Here is a 23316-nt window from a genome sequence, read left to right as displayed (position 1 = left end):
AAGTAGGTCTTTTCCGTGTGTGTGTGTGTGTTATGCATGTGGTAGTTACTGTCATGTCTGGCTCTTTGCAACCCAGTGAACTTTAGTCCACCAGGCTCCTCTGTCCATGGAATTCTCCAGGCAAGAATACCAGAGTGGGTTACCATTCCTTTCTGCAGGGGATCTTCCTCATCCAGGAATCAAACCTGGGTCTCCCATATTTCAGGCAGATTCTTTAGTGTCTGAGCCACCAGCGAAATCCAGGTCTTTCCTATAGTATTATAAAATCAAATACTATAATGTCTCTCAGAATTTACTTGCCTTATAGTTCTGCCTTTCTTGAGAACCTAGGGTAATTTTAAAAAAAATAAAATAAAGGCACTAGAAATTGAGACTTGTTGTTTTCAGTTGCTAAGTCATGTCTGACCCTTTGCAACCCCATAGACTGAAGCATACCAGGCTTGCCTATCCCCCACTATTAAATTAAGGCATTATAAGACATAATAACCACAAATAACACAAACAAAATCTGACCAAGGGAAACTTTATATTTGAAATGTATTTCAAGAAATCAATCTTCTGTACTGCATATTCTCAGAAATATTGATATAGGTCAGTCTCTTTTCATTTTAAATCCCTATCGATCAATCTGAAGCATATGAAATTTACTAAAGTCCACTAAATATTCCCTGTATTATCAACATCACTAAACAATATTTTTTAAAACTTTATTAATGAAGAACCAATCTCTTACTTGATTCCATAGTTCTCACTATGCTTAGGTTTTTTTTCCCTTTTACTCCTTATATCTTGAATTTTTAGCTCATTGGATTGTTCCTCTTCCTTATGCAACCATTATAGATTGTCTTAGTAGTGCAACCACGATTTCATGCTTTCTCAGAAAAATCATGTTTTCTCTTGAATTCAACAATTACTCCAGTTCTGATGACTTCCCTATTGAATCAGACATCCTGGTTATTTTTAAGTTATTGCTATTTTTATCACCTACCAACTTTTAGTGTATTATATGTTTATCTCTCTCTCTCTCTCTCTCTCTCTCTCACTAGATGGCAAGCTCTTAGAGAGCAGGTTTTTATATTTTAGCTCTGTATGTCCTATGTAAACACTGACTGAGTTGAAAGATTGAACAAATGATTACATCAATGAAGAAGAAGGGAACCCTTCTATATTATTGGGAAAGTAAACTGGTGCAGCCATTACGTAAAACAATGTGGTGGTTCTTCAAAAAGCTAAAAATAGAGTTGCCATATGACGCAGCAATCCCACTCCTAGGTGTGTCTGGGACAAAACTATAATACAAAAGCCTACATGTACCCCTGTATTCATGGCAGCACTATTCACAATAGTCAAGACAGGGAAACCTCACTGTCCACTGCCAGCTGAATGGATAATGAAAAGGCGGCATATATATTCAATGGAATACTGTTCAGCCATAAAAAGGAATGAAGTAATGCCACCTGTAGCAACATGAATGGACCTAGTGACTGTCACACTAAGAGAAGCAAATCAGGAAAAGACAAATATCATACGATATCACTTATATGTGGGATATTTAATATGACACAAATGAACTTATCTATGAAACAGAAACAGACGCACAGACATAGAAAGGAGACTTGTTACCAAGGTGGGGATTGAGAGAGAAATGGACTGAGAGCTTGGCATTAGCAGATGCAAATTATTCTACATATCATGGATAAACAACGAGGTCCTACTCTATAGCACAGGGAATCATATTCAATGTCCTGTGAGAAACCATAATGGAAAAATATGAAAATGATTGTGCATATATATATATAGGTAATACAACATTGCAAATCAACTTTACTTCAATAAAATAAATTGAAAATGATAAATGAATGAGGGAACTAAATCTCTAAAACTGTATTTTCAGCCTGAAGTTTTCCTTAGTCCACCTATTAAATTCTTCAGTAAGATCCTTTACATATTACTCCTTTAAGTTTTCTTTCATTCCTGCCAAGGAGCAGTTAGTCCTGCTCCACACTTGGTGCTTTCTTTCTCGCAACATTTTTAAAAATGGCATTTCTACTGTGTTGTAATTGTTTGTTTACATATCATCCATACAGATGATGAGCTACCACCTAGTAGATCCTCTATAAACCCAAGCTGAAAGTCCCTGATAACACAATCTCCCTGCACCTGCCAACACTCCACACCTCTAGACACACTTGCGCCTAGAAATCCTGTCTCCAGGTGGCAAATGTATCACCCTGCAATGATTGCCCGCACATTTAAGTCTCCAATCACAGTCTCTTCTGAAAATCCCACACATTTTCAACTATCAAACTGACATTTGCACTAGAATGCAAATAGGCTCTGAAATATAACCTATAGCATATTATCAGGGTAAGAATGCCTCCTCGGTTGTTAAGAGAGAGTTGAAAAGACAACCCCCCACCCATGTGTCAACGTCAGATGAGTAATGCAATTTCATAAAGTGGGGTTCAAGGAAAGATAAAAGGGAGCTTAAGACTGTGGAACTTGAAGAGCAAATGGTTTGTTTAAAGGGGAAAGCCACTACTCATCTTCTGCTTATTGTTGCCATGTGGGAATGTGGTCCAGTAATGTTACAGCTTCTAATTCTCAAGAGATGCTTTAAAAAGTCTTGATTAATATATTAAAGACAGGCCAGAGACAGAAAGGGAAGAGGGAGGGGAAGAAAGGGTAAAAGAAAGTGAAAGAAAAACAAAGATGGGCAGAGAATAGGAAAAGAAATGATAACAAGAAGGAAAACATCTACAGATTGATAGGCATTGGATAAAGATGTGTGCAAACTCAGGCATTTAGGACAAATTAGTTGCTCAGTCATGTCTGACTCTGCAACCCCATGGACTGTGGCCCACCAGGCTCCTCTGTCCATGGGGAGTTTCCTGGCAAGAATACTGGAATGAGTTGCCATGCCCTCCTCTAGGGGATCTTGCCAACCCAGGCATTAAAACAGGGTCCCTTGCATTGCAGGTAGATTCTTTATCAGCTGAGCTACCAGGGAAGCCCCAGTAAATACTCATAAGCCCTTATGATTGTGTATATTTGAGGATAGCCCAATAGGAGAAAAAGTTTAATAATAGTAAATATAAGGTTGGTTAGATTTCTGACTCAGATTCAACTGAAATGTACTGAGAGTTGATATGGGTCATGAAACATGCTAAATTATTTTCTTAATATTTTAAATTATCATCAAAGTAATAAATGCACATAGCTAAAAAGTCAAATTGTTTTATGAGGTTTACTCTGAACTCCCCTTCTTGCATTTCATATTCCACAGAAGCAAATATAATTTTAATTTTATGCATATCTTTAAATTACATTATTATATTGCTACTTATTGTTTTTTAGTTTATGGTGTTATCTATTTCCTTCCAAATATGGAAGGTGAGGATATAATTCCCACACAAATTCCAGAATCCCCTAAACATAGACAATCACAATTCCCATGGTTCACATCCACCCAATGTGCTTTTATCCCCAATATTGTTAGTTCAATATTGTTTTCATGACTGTTTGACTGTGGGAAATCCATTTACTGCCTAGCCATGAAGAATCTGATACTTTTTCTTTCTTACCAAATTCTTTGTTCTTCCTTAAGTTAGTAAAACCTAAGCCTTTCTATTTATTTAGTTTTCTAGGCAGTACTTTTTAATTCAATTTCAAACTCTCCCATTTGTCTATATTTCCCCTCAATATTTTCAAATATATCAGAATTATCTAGTTTCATATCTTGAGGACATCTCTCTGACTCTCCACTTCTTCCTCACACACACCTTTGCTCTCTGTCTTTAGTGCATAAATGTCATTCTGGAATTTCTCATCGCTTTCATGCTATTTTCTCTTCCCCTGACCTGTCCCTGCTTTCTTCCCTTAAACTGGATTGTGCAATTCCAGAATCCCATTTTTTCTCTCTCTTGAATTGCTCCTTATTTTCATAGAATATATCCAGAAGCTTCTTAGAAAAGAGTATTTATGAGGAAGTAAAATATTTTAGTCCTAGCATATATATGTATAAACAAACATTATTTTACCCACAAACTAATACATTTGGCTATATGTAGAATTATAGATTAGTAATAATTTTTCCTGAGAATTCTTGATGTTGCCCTATTCTCTCCTAGCTACAGGGCTCATGTTGCTGCTAAGTCGCTTCAGTCGTGTCCAACTCTGTGTGACCCCAGAGACGGCAGCCCACCAGGCTCCCCTGTCCCTGGGATTCTCCAGGCAAGAACACGAGTGGGTTGCCATTTCCTTCTCCAATGCATGAAAGTGAAAAGTCAAAGTGAAGTCACTCAGTCGTGTCCAACTCTTAGTGACCCCATGGACTGCAGCCCACCAGGCTCCTCCATCCATGGGATTTTCCAGGCAAGAGTACTGGAGTGGGGTGCCATTGCCTTGTCCAGGGCTCATGTTGAGACATCGCAAAATTGTTTGGATTTCTGAACTTGTATATGCCATCTGTTTCCTTTCCTGCCTTTGGAATATTTTAGAATTTTCCATTTTCCAGTTACCTGAAACATTATAATGTGTTCCTTGATATAGGTCAACTTCATGTATTATGTTGGTCCATAAACAGAGACTTCTCATCAGGAAAAATATATCTCAGATAATTTCCCCTCTCTTTCTGATTCCATGTACAAACACTGCTTTAATTTGGCTTTGGGCCTCCTGGGCACATTTTATTTTTTCCTCCTCCTTCGTAATTTGTTCTTCTCTCTGAAATTTTCTTATCTTTATCTTCCCACTCCTTACTGAGTTTTTCACGGCTTTAATTTCTGAAGGTGCTTTTCACGTTCCTAACTGTTTTTCAGCACTTCTCATAGAACTTCGTGCTGTGATGGAAATGTTCTGTAACATGTGTTACTCCATATAGTAACCAATAGGCAGATAATGTTTAAAATTATTTAAATTTACTCATTTAAACTCAATAACCATTTGGGGCTAAGGCTACTAGGTTGAGGCAGCCTATTTTGTGCCTTATATTCATAAGAAATAATAACTAAAGATGTTATAAACTTTTCATTTTCCTTCTTTCCTCAAATTAGCTTATTTCTGTTTGTGTTTGTCTTCCACATGAGAACATACTTTTTATATGTTTAGTAACCCAACATTAGTATCTTCAGGTGTTTCTCTTGATCTAGATCATTTCACCTGAGAAAAAAATTCCAATAACCAACTTGAAGTACAAACTAGCTATCTGGATTCTGAGAATCAAGCAGGGGAGGAGGGCTGGATTTCAGCTCAATTTTGTTAGGAAAATTTTCACCATTTTCACTGTAGAATCAACATCCCCAAGCACAGACATACTTATTTTACCCAATCTAAAGAAATCATCAATCTTCTGTTTGACAGGAAGGAAAAGAATGAACCAGTGTTGTTTGGTTACATGGCCTCAAGGACAAGACATGGGATCTAGCCACTTAAAGAGGTTTTCAACTGAGTCTATGCTTTCAACTATCCCTACTCCCACTTTCAGGGTTCCCATTTATTGGAAATTCTTGAGTAATTTGAGACCTCTGCTACAAACAAAATTGCTTTTCAATTTTTCCACCAATGGCTTACATCAACGAAATCAGTTTCTACTCATTGTCTATTTTCCAGCTGCTGTTTTTCTTTCTTTCTACTTTCTTTATCCTCATCAATTTGTGCTTCAAACACGTGAGCAATTTGGCAAAAGCCACATGGCTCTTACTCTCATCCGTCTGCATCATGGTTTCTGGCCACGCACCTGGCAGAGAAGATCATACAATACAAATGGTAATAAAATTATAGATTAAAACAATGTAACAGAGACAATGCAGAGTAAGAGTCTCTGATGTGGAGATGCTAATTTGGTAGTCTGTTTCTCTTTAAATATTTTGTTCAAGAGGCTGCCAAAATTAGCAAAATGATTACTAGACACTTATGGTGTTTCCGCTTGGATGGGCAGTACTTTTTTGCACACTCTTAAATGTGCCATGAAGCTCAGGCACAGACCCTTCCTTCCTAACCTACAGGCAGCATAATGTTGAGGCATTATTTTTTGTTATTTTTGTTTACTATTAGGTGACTTTTTGTGACTATTATTTCCTTAATTTGGTTAGCCAGGCCTGTGATTTTGTTTTCCTACCCCACTTTGCTGACAGTCTTGTGGGAGGAAGTGAAAACACTGTGAGTGGCATGTTTATTTATGCACCTCATCCTGGACGACTCTGTGACAAGCGGCGGGGATATATTTTTTCAAGCACTTTCTGCGTCACTTGTCAGCTTATTATAAGGTGGTTGAGTTTACCGCATTTTTAGCTATATTTGAATGCCTAATAATCCCACAGCACATTAACTATAATTTGTGAATTATATCCATCTTCTAAGAGTACATTGCTTTATATCTCTTAGTAAAACGATTCATGTGAATCTACCCACATGATAAGGCTTCTGAGATTTTATTACCAGGAAGACGATTATACTCATCCTCATTTGGCATTTTCAAGCTCCTCTGGAAATATTTTACTATGTCTTTTATCCCTTTCTATCTCAACATGTCAGTCCTCTGGGACAGGCCTTGTGACTTCTCAAAATCATGGCGGTCTAGCTGTCACCTCAAATTCTGCATGTATAAAACTAAGCTCATTATCTGTACCCCTTTTGACCCCCTGTTCAAAACTCGTCCCCCTGGGATAACTCCCTCAGTTAATGGAAGCTCCATCCTTCCTGTTACCTTAGATAGAATTCTTTGTGTCATCTTCGGCTCTCTCTAATGTCTCATTCCAATGAATCATCACCAAATTCTGTCATTCCTACCTGAGAAATACATTTCATGCTGTCTCCTGCTCAGTCAAAGCATAAGGTCTAATATTTTCTGTCCTGTATTACTGCTAAGTTCTCCTTTCTGGTCTTTACCCCACCTAACTTGACTTTCTACATTACTGCCATAAAGAGTAATTCATTACTGAAAAGTATGGAAACATCAAAGAAAATAATAGAAAGTAAAAGTAAACATTACCCATAGTCTATTACTGGAAGTAATCACTGTTGTAATTTTAGGACATATCCTTGCAGATAAATGCAAATATAACTATAAATGATGATATAGCTCTGCATGGAACACCATGGAACACCAGTGATGTACATGTATTTGTGTTATATTTTATTGCATTATACATTATTGGATTCCTATAAACTCTTTATACTTTGAATTGGCTAAACTTAAATTATTAGTGATGTTTACAGAATCCATACTTTTTTGTTTAAAAAGCTTCAATGCTGTCTCATTAACAAGAATACATTCTAAGACTCAGCAAGTAATTAGACTCTGCAGAACTGGCTTGACTTTCTTCTCTGACCTCATTTTCTATGACATCTATTTAATCCCATGGGTCTACTTGCTGTTCTTCTAAAACAAGTCACCCACTCTGGGGCCTTGGTATCTTCGATAGTTTGGACTCCCAGTCTGACATTTTTCAGAGATGTGACCTGCCTGTCTGGCCCCTGACATTTTCACTCATCAGAATTCAACTTGGGTTCTAAATAGTTATTCAAAGTTTACCTCTTTTGAGAAAGTTCTACTCATTTCCCCTATTAAATGATTTACCTTCCTTAAGAATTTTCACACGTCTTTTGAGCAGGAATGTATCATATATGTGTTTCCTTGTGGAATGCACCAGAAGCCTTAAAGTCGTAAGGACCAAGACTCAACCCTTAATTCTGTATCTTACTAATTTGGTAATATTATTTAATTTCTCTGAGCCTTAGAAAGGGGCCTGTTGTTATCATTAAATGTTCGGAAACTGGAGGGGAGCAGAGTAAGGTTTTACCCAGCGTCACACAACAGATTGGAGCTGGGACTGGCAATCACCATCTGACGTCAAAGCCTATACTCCTGACTGTCATGCCACATCAGTTCTCTAGTTTGTCTCTCCTAAAAGAAACTAGTAGAGATGCTGCTCATGGATTATCACTTCTCACTTCTCCAGCGAGTGTGAAGACTACTATGTTAAAACACTGTTTTGTTTTCCTAGGGTTACTACAAACTAAGTGGTTTATAATAACAGAAATGCATTTTTTTTTCACAATTCTAGAAGCTAGAGGTCCAAAACGAAGATTCTGGCAAGGCCATACTTTCTTTGAAGGGTCCAGGGTGATATTTTTCTTTGCCTCCTCATGGTTGGCACTCCTTGACTTGTCCTTCCCATCTCTGTTACATGACCCTCTTCTCTCTGCACCTTTATATGGCCTTTTCATAAGGATGCCAGTTAATGGATTTAGGGCCCACTCTAATCCAGTGTGACCACATCTTAACTTGATTATGTCTTCAAAGACCTATTTTCAAATAAGATCATATTCACAGGTATTGAGGGTTAAGACTTGAATAAACCTTTATTGTGATCATAGGTACTGGTTAAAGGTGCTGATATATATATATATATATATATATATATATATATATATATATATCCCTTCATATATTGCTTTGTTATGATTGATTCATTTGCTAAGATCACATTTCCAGGCAATTGGTGTGTTCCTATAACAATTCAACTAGATGCTAGAAAAAATACTAGTATGCTAATCTTGTTGTTTATTAATAGGCATTGGCAGTAGTCAGGATTTTTTTCACAGTTTGTCATAGAAAAATGTACTAATTACCAATTTGACATCATTTCTAATAGACATGTAGCCAGTGATCATAATGATAGAAAGTTAGGGAAGATGCACACAGAGGAAATGGACAATAGATAAATATTCAACTTATCAAGAACAATCTGTGCTTCGTTGCTTAGTCATGTCTGACTCTCTGTGACCCTTTGGACTATAGACTGCCAGGCTCCACTGTCCATAGCATGTCCCAGGAAAGAATACTTGAGTGTGTGCCACTTCCTTCTCCAGAAGAATAATATACTGGAATCTTAAATTTTACATATTTATTGTTCACATAATATACCAATGATGGGTATATTTTCTCTAAGATTTCTTACATTGTTTCTCATCTACACATTTTGTTTAGGAAAAGGAGTACATCAAGGCTATATATTGTCACCCTGTTTATTTAACTTATAGTACATCATGAGAAACACTGGGCTGGAAGAAGCACAAGCTGGAATCAAAATTGCCAAGAGAAATATCAATAACCTCAGATATGCAAGTGACACCATCCTTATGGCAGAAAGTGCAGAAGAACTAAAGAGCCTCTTGATGAAAGTGAAAGAGGAGAGCGAAAAAGTTGGCTTAAAGCTCAACATTCAGAGAACTAAGATCATGGCATCTGGTCCCATCACTTCATGGGAAATAGATGGGGAAACAGTGGCTGACTTTTGGGCTCCAAAAATCACTGCAGATGAAATTAAAAGATGCTTACTCCTTGGAAGGAAAGTTATGACCAACCTAGATAGCATATTCAAAAAGAGAGGCATTACTTTGCCAACAAAGGTCCATCTAGTCAAGGCTATGGTTTTTCCAGTGGTCATGTATGGATGAGAGAGTTGGACAGTGAAGAAAGCTGAGTGCCAAAGAATTGATGCTTTTGAACTGTGCTGTTGGAGAAGACTCTCGAGAGTCCCTTGGACTGCAAGGAGATCCAACCAGTCCATTCTAAAGATCAGTCCTGGATGTTCATCAGAAGGACTGATGTTGAAGCTGCAACTCCAATACTTTGGCTACCTGATGTGAAGAGTTGACTCAATAGAAAAGACCCTGATGCTGGGAGGGATTGGGGGCCAGAGGAGAAGGAGACGACAGAGGATGAGATGGCTGGATCATATCACCGACTCAAAAGACATGAGTCTGAGTGAACTCCGGGAGTTGGTGATGGACAGGGAGGGCTGGCATGCTGCAATTCATGGGGTCGCGAAGAGTCGGACAAGACTGAGCCACTGAACTGAACTGAACTGAACTGAATATAGTTAGAGCTTCAGATTGCTGCAGGTTGGTTCAACTAGCATTTTTACCATGTATCTGGTATACTGTACATGTTCACAAAAGATGACAATTACATTAGGTTGGTGTAGAAGTAATTGTGGTTTTGCACTGGTGAACTTTGCTCTTTGATGTTAGAATATATTCTTAAATACATGTGGTTAAATTATGTGTTACACATCATTTTAATTTACATTTCTCAGTTTGCTTTTTGCTAATGATTTACCACTTGCTGTTTATTTTATATTTATTTTAGACTAGGGAAGTGATGTTAGACAAAAATCAAATTTGAGCGATTTTCATATTTGAGTTCAAAATGGGCCTTAAAGCAGTGAAGACAAATTGCAACATCAACAATTCATTTGGCCCAGGAACTGCTAGAATTTTTAGTGCAGTGGTGGTCCAAGAAGTTTGCAAAGGAGACAAGAGCCTTGACGATGAGGAGTATAGTGACCAGCCATTGGAAGTTGACAACAACTAACTGAGAGGATCATCAAAGCTGATTCTTTTAAAACTACATGAGAAGTTGCCAAAGAACTCATTGTATAGTACTTTAGCATTTGAAGCAAATTGGAAAGGTGAAAAAACTTGGTAAGTGGGTGCCTGATGAAAGCGAATATCGCTCAGTCATGTCTGACTCTTCGTGACCCCACGGACTATACATTTCATGGAATTCTTCAGGGCAGAATGCTGGAGTGGGTCACCATGCCCTCCTCCAGGGGATCTTCCCGACCCAGGGATGGAACCCAGGTCTCACACATTGCAGGTGGCTTCTTAGCCAGCTGAGCCCCCAGGGAAGCCCAGGGCACCTGATGAGCTGACTGAAAATCAAAACATTTTCATTTTGAAGTGTCATCTTCTCTTATTTTATGCAACAAAATAGACAATTTCTTGATCAGATTGTGATGTGCGATGAAAAATGCATTTTATCCAATGACTGGCAATGACCAACTCAGTAGCTGAACTGAAAAGATGCTCCAAGTTCAGTTCAGTTCAGTTCAGTTGCTCAGTCATGTCCGACTCTTTGCGACCCCATGAATTGCAGCACGCCAGGCCTCCCTGTCCATCACCAACCCCCAGAGTTCACTCAGACTCACGTCCATCGAGTCAGTGATACCACCCAGCCATCTCATCCTCAGTCGTCCCCTTCTCCTCCTGCCCCCAATCCTTCCCAGCATCAGAGTCTTTTCCAAGGAGTCAACTCTTTGCATGAGGTGGCCAAAGTACTGGAGTTTCAGCTTTAGCATCATTCCTTCCAAAGAAATCCCAGGGCTGATCTCCTTCAGAATAAGCACTTCCCAAAGCCAAACTTTACCAAAAAATGGTTATGGTCAACATTTGATGGTCTGCTACTGGCCCGATACACCACAGCTTTCTGAATCCCAGCGAAACCATCACATCTGAGAAGCAGGCTCAGCAAATCAATGAGATATACTGAAAACTGCAATGCCTGCAGCTGGCATTGGTTAACAGAAAGAGCCAAATTCTTCTCTGCAACAATGCCTGACCACACATCGCACAACCAATGCTTCAAAAGTTGAACAAATTGGGCTATGAAGTTTTGCCTCTGCTGTATTCACCTGACCTCTAGCCAACCAACTGCCAAGATTCTTCAAGCATCTTGACAACTTTTTCGCAGAGAAAAAAACTTACACAACCGGCAAGAAGCACAAAATCCTTTTCAAGAGTTTGTCAAATCCCAAAGTATAGATTTTTAGGCTCTAGGTATAAATGAATTTATTTCTCATTGGTCAAAATGTTTTGATTGTAATGGTTCCTATTTTGATTAATAAAGATGGTTTTGAGCCTAAGTATAATGATTTAAGATTCACAGGCTGAAACTATAATTATGCTTGCACCAACCTAATAAATACATGCATTGTTTATGTTTTTCTGATGGCCACACACACATACAGAGCAATTTCGATGATTCTGTCTCATAAAGATATTTAACATTTGTGGCTAACTGCCCTGGTTATCTTCCTCCTGAGAGAGTTGTTCCCCAGCCCCACAAATCCACTGTGTCTTCCTGCCTCCCTGCCTTCACTCAGTCATTGCCACCCGCTAAAATTGTATGTACTTTTAGAGCACAGACAAAATGATATGTCACCTATGAAGACCTTCATGAGAATTTACCACTCCATTTTTCTCCTCCTCCTAGATGATTCTTTTTCTATTTTATTCTGCCTTAGTTCCAACGGTGCTTATCACGGGATTAGTAATTGCCTATAGTGTCTGCTGCTGCTGCTACTGCTAAGTCACTTCAGTCGGGTCTGACTCTGTGCTCCCGCACAGATGGCAGCCCACCAGGCTCCACCATCCCTGGGATTCTCAATGGCAACCCACTCCAGTACTCTTGCCTGGAAACTCCCATGGATGGAGGAGCCTGGTAGGCTGCAGTCCATGGGGTCGCGAAGAGTCGGGCACGACTGAGTGACTTCACTTTCACTTTTCACTTTCATGCATTGGAGAAGGAAATGGCAACCCACTCCAGAATTCTTGCCTGGAGAATCCCAGGGAGAGAGGAGCCTGGTGGGCTGCCATCTATGGGGTCACACAGAGTTGGACACGACTGAAGCGACTTAGCAGTAGCATAGTGTCTAGGATAGAGCTCAACACATACTTATTTCCTCTCCACTCCCACCCAAGAGAGAGTTCTGATTTTTTAAGTTAATAAAAGGACAAATTGGGCCAGGGTTAGGAGCGAAGGTAGGGGGTGGGGTTGAATGCCTACCATGTTCTAGGCACAGTGCAAGATACCAGGGCTAAACAAAGATGAGTAAGACAATGCCCCTGATTCCAGGGAAATGATAGTCATGTGTCAAACTGCTAAGGTAATTGACATAACAGAATCTAAAAGCAGATCAAAAGCCTGCACACATAGTATTCTATGGTAACCAGGTCAGAGGCACCCACGAGGAGCACCTACACCAGACCAAGGCTATCAAACTGCAAGAGAATCTCAAACAACACTGAAACAGTGAGCTTGGAACAAGGGAGGGAAAGTGGATGAAAAACATTGCAACATTCCAAGCACAGTGAACCAAGGACAGAGAGGCAAGGCAGATTTAAAGGAGTGTTTGAAAAACTGAAAGCTCATTGCAAAGGAGGCCTGGTGACTTAATGTCATCTCAATACAAAAGAAGCACAGAACTCACTATGCTCTGATTATCATTGACCTATAGGGTGTGTGCGTCTGCATATGTGTGTAGGGCAATGGGGGACATGCTTCCTGATGATTCTGCGTTTAAAGTACAAGTCCACCGGAGAGCGGTAGGGCCAAAAGTTCATTAAGGATATTTTGTTAAACCACAAAGACAGTCTATCGGAAAGATTTCTGTCAGGCATCTGCCATCTCTAGTAACTTTCTGGAATGGTTACAAAAATGCATATCCAAGTCATAAAGATTTAACTAAATATTCTCTTGCCATTTATAGTAATGATACCAAATGACAAGTTCAAATTACTTGTTGTGATTACTCTTCATCTGGGCAAAACACATGTTGCAACGTATTCACAGGATGCAATTACATTGACTGCAATGACATAGAATGGCAACACTGGAAAGAGAGCTAATCACATACAATACACACACTGTTTAGATTTTTTTTCCAATTTTTTTTTTTTTGTATTGCAATCTGTTCACCATTTGGACTAATCATTAACTCTCTGTCTTTTTTTTTCTGTAATGTGGAAAGTATCGGCTGAATTAGATAAGCACCAAAAGAATGTTAATACAATGAACATAATGTATGCTCTATATTCTCAAATTTAGATGATAATTTAAGAAAGACAATGACTGTACCATGTTCATGAGATATATTATCAGAAAACTTGTAGATTTTGATTTTATGATGATCATAGAGGAAGAAAACCTACTGTAAAGACAAACAATAGATGTTTTCAAAGATATTCTTCATGCAAAGTCTTAACAATTCTATCCTGGGTACTTTATTTAACAAATAGTTTGAGATATTACATTTTTTGTGTCAATAAAAGAACATGGCGAACCACATTTAAAATATTCTATAAGCTTTTGTTTCCTCTTTTTGGCCTCCCTAATTCTTCCTTTTCTTCTCAACTTACTGCCTCTTTGGGGATAGCTCATCTACTGTAGCTTTAATTTCCAATCTTAATTTCTAAACTATACCCCTTTTTTCAGCACAATGCCTACACCTTTGACCACTAAGTAGACTTTCTACCTGCATGTCTTCAAAGTCATTATGGGAAATTTAGAATTCATCACTCACCCTTCTCTCTCCTCTCCATCTTAAATTTCGCACACTGATGAATGTTCTCAATCATACTTACTGCATTTCTATCCAATTCAGAAACTTCTTAGTAATGCCTGAATTCTCTGTCCTATCTGCACCATATAGGACACAAATATTGTTAGTGATGCTTTGTGTTTATTATCTTTTTCCACTTTCTGTTTTTTATGGCCTGAATTCAGGTCTCAATTCAGATCTTTATCATAGTTTCTCATCAACCACATTCTAAGGTTAGAAAACTAGCAGTCATATTAGATACCTCCCATTCTCTTCTCTATCATGTGCAATCTGTAAACAAATATGGTGACCTATTAAATATCCCTAGTATCATTCATGTCTACTTCTTTAATACAAGTTCTTATTGCCTGTCACATACTATTGCAATGAATGCTAACTGGTCTTTCTACCTTCACCCATAAACTCTCCTGCCAACTTGCTAAAGTAAGAACTGGATTGTATAGGGACACAGTTCTTTTTTTTTTTTTTTTTAAATGATCCCAAATAGATAAGAACTGTGTTCTTTCAAAATTCAAAGAAATTATCTAGGGAAAATGACCTGGGACTCTGCATTAGTATTTTTCAAAAAAGGTCCTTGAGTAATTTCTGTGTCTAGTCTTGACAGAGAAATAGTATCACTATTAAGAAAAATTCACTTCAATGATAAAAAGGTCAGTTCATCAAGGGACATGCAAAAATGTGTAAGTACCTTAAAATAGAACTTAAAAAGTCATGAAACAGTGGCAAAATCTGGAAAAAGTACATAGAGTCACATAATTATAACTGGGAACTTTAAAAAATTCTCTTTTAGTAATTGATATAACTAGTAGCATCCAAAATTCAGTAAAATTAGAGAAAATTTGAACCAAAACACCATCATTGAACAGTATTTGGTGACGCTTATTTTTATAGAACATTTTATTCAATAATAGCAAATATGTGCTATTTTTTTTTCCAAGAACACATGAATCATTAACCAAAAGAGGTCATATGCTAATGAACAGCTTACTTAAAGGACTGAGTTGACATAGAATATGTTCTCTGATCACAACAAAATTAAATAAAAAATCAAGACCAAAAGACATTTTATAAAACTACTATTATTCACAAATAACGCAGCATATTTCTAAATATCCTACGGTACAAGAAAGAAATCACAATGGAAATTAGAAAATATTCTCAATGCAATGGAAATGAAACAACCTATCAAAATTTGTGGCATTCAATTAAAGCAAGGTTTATTTGAAACGTTGCTTCTACTAAAATCACAGAAAGGTGTCAAATCAAAGAAATAAACTTCATTGGAAAATATAGAAGAATAGATCCATTTAAACCCAAAATAAGCACACAGAAGTAAAATCAGTACCCAGAAATCAACAAGTAGAACATGGAAACTCAATAGTAAAGCAAATATATCTGGAAAATATCTATAAATTGAAAGAAGAATAATAAGTAAAGTGGCCAACACAAACAGAGAAAACACAAATAACCAATATCAAGAATGAAAAAAAGATATTGCTGCTGGATTTACCAGGATATTGAAGAGATATCAAGGTATTTTTTAATCAAATTTATGCCAATAATTTTAAAAAAATCTTAGAAGAAATAAAGCTTTCTTGAAAGATACAACTTGCCAAAATTGACATATAAACAAACAGTAAACTAAAGCAGCATGGTTTTAAGTTAAAATAAATCAAGTTATAATTAAACTATTCTCCAGAAAGAAAACTGCAAGTAATTTCAAAGGTGAATTTCATCATATATTTAAGGAAGAAAAATACCAACAAGTTTACTCAAACGTTTCAGAAAATAAAGGAATAGTTTGCCAACTCTATTCCTGAGTCAGTACCACACTGATATCAACATTCAAAGATAGACAGGCACATAGATGTACCTATCTATGTCCAAAGAATGACATTCTTCATAAACATAGGTGAAAAAAAATCTTTGAAAAATAATTAACATATGAAATCCAGATCATGGAATTAGTAAACAAGGATAATAAAATAGCTATTTTAAATACAAATATCCAAGAAGGTAGAGGAAAGCTAGAGCATGATGAGAGAAAGGCAAGATATTAAACAAGGACTCAAACTTTCCAGAAAAGAAATATCTCAAATGAAAAATTCATTGGATAGCTAGATGGCATAAACTTCCAATCTAATAATGTAGAAAAACCCAGTGACATAGCAATAGAAATATTCTACCCTGAAGTACAAAATTAGAAACAAAAATCATTAAAATAAAGTTAACAGAAAACAGGTACATTGTGGGGCAATACTGACTAAACTCATACATGGAGTCCCAGAAGGAAAGAGAAGGGTGGACAGAAAAGGAGCTGTCAAAATTCAACTTTTATTCCTTTTAAAATTCTTGGTAAACTAGAATTTGAAACAAAATTTCTTAATCTGATAATGGGCATTTCTAATAATCTCATAATAACACTATATGTAATAGTGACAGTATGAATACGTTCTCGTATGATTTCTTATCCAAATTTCTATTTAAATTAATAGATTCCAAGCCAGTACAATACAGTAAGAAAAATAAAGCCATGAGAAATTTAAATATCTGCAGATGATATGACTAGGCAAATAGAAATTGGTAAGAAATCTACCAAAAATACTCATTTGAGGAGTAGTATGTAAATTTAGCAATATCACAGAATAACAGGCTAATTTACAAAGATCAGCTGAATGCCTATAAGTGACTAAGAGCAAAATTGAAAACAATTATTATTTTAAAATAGCATTATCAAAAACTACTTAGAAATCAATTTACCAAAATATATGAAAACTTTACAACATGCCTACTATATTCTGTTCAGATAAATGTTAAAAGACTGAAATATATCACAAGTGTATCATGTTTATAAACTACCTTAATAAGATTGCATAATGACGATGCCACTTATTTCTAATTTGAGCTGTATCTATAGCTGTGTCTATTTATGTAATATCAAAATGTCAGCAGGAAATCTTATAATGGTCAACAATAGATTCTAAAATTTATATGCAAAAGATCTAAAGTTTTTTAAATCATATATTTTTAAATGTTAAAAAATAATTATATTAGTTCTTTGTTAAACTAATAATGCTAATTTCTAAGCATTATATTTATCAAGGCACTGGAGAGATTGGCAGAAAGAATCAAATCAATCAACAGAACTAAAGACTATAGATAAGCAACACTTATACAGATAATTCATTTCCTACAAAGTCATCAAAGCAGATCAATGAGGTAAAGGAAAATCTTTTCCACAAATGGCACTAGTACTTGAAATGGGCATCCACAGAAGATGGACAAAGATAATTTTGACATTTACCTCATAGCACACACAAAAATATTCTGAGATTAATCACATGCTTAAACATAAAAGCTTAAATTCTAGAAAAATGCATAAGAGAATATCTCTGCAACCCAGGGATATGCAAATATTTTAGATTAAAACATTAAACACTAACCATTAAAAATAAATGTATATATTAGTCTTTATCAAAATTAAAACTTTTATCATAAGGCACTGTAAAGTAGGTAACTCATAAACCGAGAAACTATTCACAGAACGCATTTTATAAAGGACTTGTATCTATCATATATAAAGAACTCCTACAACTAAGTTATAAAAAATGTCAAACAATCCAATTAAAATGGACAAAACATTTGTACAAATCAATAAGCCATATAAATGGTCAATAAGCACAGGAAGAAATATGAAACATTACTAATCTTTAGGGAATGTAAATGAAAACCAAAAGATACCACTACCTATCTGTTAGAATGGTAAACATTTTTTTAAGTAAACACCAATGCTCAGAAAACATTTTTTCTAGTTTGCTAGTAAAAGTGTGGAAGTTATATCAGTTTGAAAAATATACTTAGTCCTGGGCTTCTGAAGTGGCAACCCTAAATATTTATACAAAAGAAATTAAGATATTGACTGAGATGTATATGAGTGCACTGAAATTTTCATGCAACACACATCAGCTCTGTACCATTTTTTGTCAAACAGAAGGGGATAAGTTGGAAGCACTGACATTTTATTTTCCTAGGCTCCAAAATCACTGCAGATGGTGACTGTAGCCATGAAATTAAAAGACACTTGCTCCATGGAAGGAAAGCTATGACAAATCCAGACAACATATTAAAAAGCAGAGGCATCACTTTGCTGACAAAGGTACAAATAGTTATGGGTTTTCCAGTAGGCATGTACAGATGTGAAAGTTGGACTGTGATCACTGAACACCAAAGAATTGCTGCTTTTGAATCATAGTACTGAAGAAGACTCTTTAGAGTCCCTAGGGCCGCAAATAGATCAAACTAGTCAATCCTAAAGAAAATTAACCCTAAAGATACATTGGAAGGACTGAAGCTGAAGCTCCAATACTTTGTCCACCTGATGTAAAGAGTAACTCATTGAAAACGACCTTGATGCTGGGAAAGATTGAAGGCAAAAGGAGAAGGGGCAGCAGAGGAAGAGATGATTAAATAGCACCACCAACTCAGTGGACATGAACTTGAACAAACTCTGGGAGACTGGAAGAAAGAGGAGCCTTGCATCCTGCAGTAGTCCATGGGGTTGCTAAAAGTTTGAACATGACTTAGTGACTGCCAAACAATAATAGTTCTTAAAATGCATTGTTAAAACCTCCCTTCTAAATAAAACTTTGGCGTTGGGCTTCCCCAGTGATTCAGGGATATAGAGACCATCTGCAGTGCAGCAGCCACAGGAGATGAGGGTTCAATCCCTGGGTTGGGAAGATCCCCTGGAGGAGACAATGGCAACCCACTCCAGGATTCTTGCCTGAAGAATCCCATGGGCAGAGGAGCCTGGTGGGCTATAGTCCATGGGGTTGCAAAGAGTCAGACATGAGTGAAGCAACTTAGAATCAGGAGTAGCAACAGCTGTCCTTGTCTTGTCTAACTGTGATGGCTATGCATGTATCCTATCCAAGTGATTTATCCGAATGAGTTTATCTAATTATTTGATCACCACTCTAGTTTAATTACAAGTCAGAAAGTGCCAAGAAATTAGGCTAAAGTCAAGGATTCCTGGCTTGATAGACTGTTGACTTCTATCTAATGAACTCTGTATTACACTTAAAGAAGGAAGAAATATTCTTAATTCTGTAAGAGCTAGTCATTTATCTGCTATTTCCAAGTAAGAGTGGACACCATAAGGAAGAATAGGAAATTCCCATATCTTCAGAGATATTGTTGAGATACTATCCATCGTGTACAGAAATATACTATAAAATTGCCCTGTTTGGCTCGACGTACACAGAAACACACCAACACACACACAGACACTTGAGTTTTATTAGTCATTCTTCCCAGCATCCATTCCACTCCAAACGTTTTGACTAATTGTCATAGTAGTGTCCAATCTTATTGCCAGTGATTGTTTAGAAACTGGCATACATCCCAATCCTGGTATAAGATATTTTATAAATTCTACTAGGGCTTGTGGAAAAAGAGTCATTATTCCTTAGACGGAGATACAGAAAGAGGCATGCATACATTACATTTGGACGTGCATCAATCATCTTAGCATAGGGAACATAAAACTTACAATAAACAGGAAGAAAGGAGAGGTGGAAAGAACCTTGGACCTTAAAAGTATTGTTGCACGATGCATTGTGTTAAGATCAGCACTCCTTCTATCCCTGGTCTTGCAGTTCTGTAGCTGAGGTGATTAATTTTCTTATCTTCTAAGCTTGTTTAAGTCAGGTTTTCTTGTTACTTAAAACTGAAGGCATTGTAAGAGATACACTAACACAGAGACACAACAGTTTAGACAGTAGCTACATTCTGAATTGGTGGGCTTTTGCAAGCCAGCACAATGTCTCAGACTTCATGTACCTGACCTTTTCCTTTCCTTTTCTTACTGTCGAAGGGCAGAGTGGTGCAACAAAAAAGGATAGGAGTTTTGAATGACAAAAATTTGTGCTGGGCTTGGTGTTGTCATAAACTGACTTGTATGACCTTGGAAAATAACCATGCCGAATCTCAGCTGTTCCTTTTGGAAACTTTTGTGGAACTTCCATAGAGATTAATGGCGTAGTACATGTAAGGTATTTACACAAGCTCTGGCAAACATAAGGTATTTAAAGTGAATTGGCTGCTATTAACATAAGGAGGAAAATCACATCAATGTTCTGGCAGCTGACTCATCAATTGGGCTTTAAATAAAATAGCATATTTATAAGTTGGGATTGATCTGCTCATCTTTGTGGGCAGGAATAGAATACTTGACATAGTGGGTGGGGTTAGAAATAGCCAAGCAAGTAGAAGAATCAGATAGTAACAGCAATACTAACAAACACCGCCTTCCATATATGAGTACCTGAGCTGTGTATGAGCACTCACCTCACTAAACATACGAGAAAATCAGAAGCTCAAGTAGTAACGGAGTTCAGCCAAGATCACAGAGCAGAATCACATGTGGCAGAATCATCACTTACTTCAGGCACTCTGGCTGTAAACCCCTTGTTCAAAACTTAATCCAGGTTGCTGTTTGTGCATATTTTATTAGAGGCTAACCCTAGCCAACATGCTCACCAATGGGAAGCTTTCCCAACTACTCTCAGTATCATCAAGAAAATTGTCCTTCCATAAAGATAACTTAAGCTAAATGAAACAGTGTGTGTGTGCTATGTAAAAAAGGCGATAACTTAGTCCCTAGTGGCTCAGACGGTAAAGCGTCTGTCTACAATGCAGGAGACCCGGGTTCGATCCCTGGGTTGGGAAGATCCCCTGGAGAAGGAAATGGCAGCCTACTCCAGTATTCTTGCCTGGAAAATCCCATGGACCGCAGAGCCTGGTAGGTTACTGTCCACGGGGTCGCAAAGAGTCGGACACGACTGAGCGACTTCACTCACTCACTCAATAAAATATACATGGAAGAAAAGACTTCCCACCTGATCTCAGATGACTAGAAATACACAACTGGTAGCCATTTAAGGTTTTACTCTTCCAGAACAGCATCTGTGCCTGCGTGTGTGTGTGTGCTGAGTCACTTCAGCCGTGTTAGACTCCTTTGCAACCCTATGGACAGTAGCCTGCCAGGCTCCTCTGTCCATGGGATTCTTCAGGCAAGATTACTGGAGTGGGTTGCCATGCTCTCCTCCAGGGGATCTTTCCAAGCCAGAGATCGAACCTGCATCTCGTCTATCTCCTGCATTGGCAGGTGGGTTCTTTACCACTAGGGCCAACTGGGAAGCCCAGAACAACCTCTGCTGACACTTACAAATATTGAAATAAAGGTCACTTCTTTTCTCCTAAGCTCCGTGTGTGTGCAGGTGAGCACTTAGGTTACCCTGTGTTCTCACAGACATATAGGCATTCATTTACCAAAACAAAGTTGGGCAAGTGTCAGTCTTTTCAGGTCTGATGTGAAATTTATTGGTCACATTTCCATATCCATAAAAATAGAACACATCATATGATTATGTATTATGAGTCTATATCAGTTAAAGAAACAGCAAGAAGACCTTCAATCAGAGTGTACACTGGGGAGGTGCATTTTAGTATCAAGGAGGCATTATTATTAAGCTCTAGAGTTTGTCAGCGTCAGTTCTTTCACTAAAGAACTCTTTTGCTCAGCTGTTGCTGAATTGAGAGCCTTCTAATCACAAAGGCATTCTAAGATAGTCACAGAGGGCTTATTCGTCTTAAACTTTTCCTCAGGGGAAAGAAAATGAACTCCCGTTGACCCTTTTAATCACTTGGGTCAAATCAGAACTATTGTCAAAGTGGCTTCGAGTCTTCATTATATTTAAAATGTATGCCAGAGAAGAAACTTTAAGCTTCCAATAATCAGACCTTGTTATAGATTTTCCCTAACAAATGTTCAACCAGAGAGAATGATTGGGGATTGATCCCCACCATTGAGGATCATGATATAGGATTCAATGGTGGGCTTTAACTGCCTTCTTTAATACATCATATGCTTTAACTCTTGGTTGTGATAAAATTGAAACAAACCTTTTTAATCTGATTTCAGAAGGCAGAGTTCATTAATTCCCTAGCCTGCTTACTCTAGAAATTTCACTTGGGTGTATTTCTTGCACTGGTAAAATTCACTCATTCATTCATTCATTCAGTCATAAGAGCCAGTTAGGAATCATACATATAGGTGCTTAGTCCATTAATTAAAAGTTAGAAAAAAGAATTTTAGAAAGTTGGGGATTTGGCTCAGAGACAGAATGTGAGTTGCAATGACTTCCTATTAAGCACATTCATTCTGTTCTTCCCAAGAATAGAAAGACCACATCAAGATAGCTACTATTACATAAAACTTCTATTCACAGGTAAAAATGTTCACATAAAGTTTCTCCTTTCCTTTCGAACTGTGTGCGTGTGTGTACGAATGTGCACTTGGTTTCCAAGCACTAACAGGAATGTGACTGCTTTCATTACTCAAAGCACTAAACAGAGTACTTCAGATGAAATAAACACTTGAAGAAGGAGTGGGGGAAAAAAAAAAAACAAACACCTCTCTGTATTAAAGAAGATGCTATCTGCTGCAGGGCAGACAACAGTGACTGCAATAAATATTATCTACCTTGGCATCTCTCCCTGTCTTTCCTCTTTCCATCTACTTCTTCTACCCATCTTTATTGCCATTTCTTTCTTTGGACTTGGTTTATGTTCTGGATGTGGTTAAGCAAGAAAGTGTTAGTTGCTCAGTCGTGCCTGACTCTTTGCAACACCATGGACTGCAGCACACCAGGCTCCTGTCTCCATGAGATTTTCCAGGCAAGGATCCTGGAGTGGGTTGCCATTTCCTTCTCCAGGGGATCTTCCCGACCCAGGGATCGAACCCGGGTCTCCTGCACTGCAAGTGGATTCTTTACTGACTGAGCTACAAGGTTAAAGAGACAAAAAATGAAAAACAAAAAAAATCTCTTCTCTAATCCCTGAAAGGAGATGCACATTAGCACCTCTGGCTTTTCTGGCATGTCCCTGAACTCTTTAGGAGCGCTCCCATTATGCTTTTAAGTGGAATGAGTGTGGCAAGAAAGGAAATAGTATAAAGCCTTAATCATCTGACTGGTTTATTCAACTCACAACCAAGTCCTGTGCTAGAAAGTGAAGGCCCAGGAATTAGATGTGGTCCCAGTACTCATGAAACTCAGCCTGAAGA

Source organism: Ovis canadensis, chromosome 21 (genome assembly GCF_042477335.2).
Source record: "Ovis canadensis isolate MfBH-ARS-UI-01 breed Bighorn chromosome 21, ARS-UI_OviCan_v2, whole genome shotgun sequence".
NCBI classification, from domain to species: domain Eukaryota; kingdom Metazoa; phylum Chordata; class Mammalia; order Artiodactyla; family Bovidae; genus Ovis; species Ovis canadensis.
The sequence above is the reverse complement of the archived record's forward strand: the minus strand, read 5'-3'. Positions refer to the sequence as shown.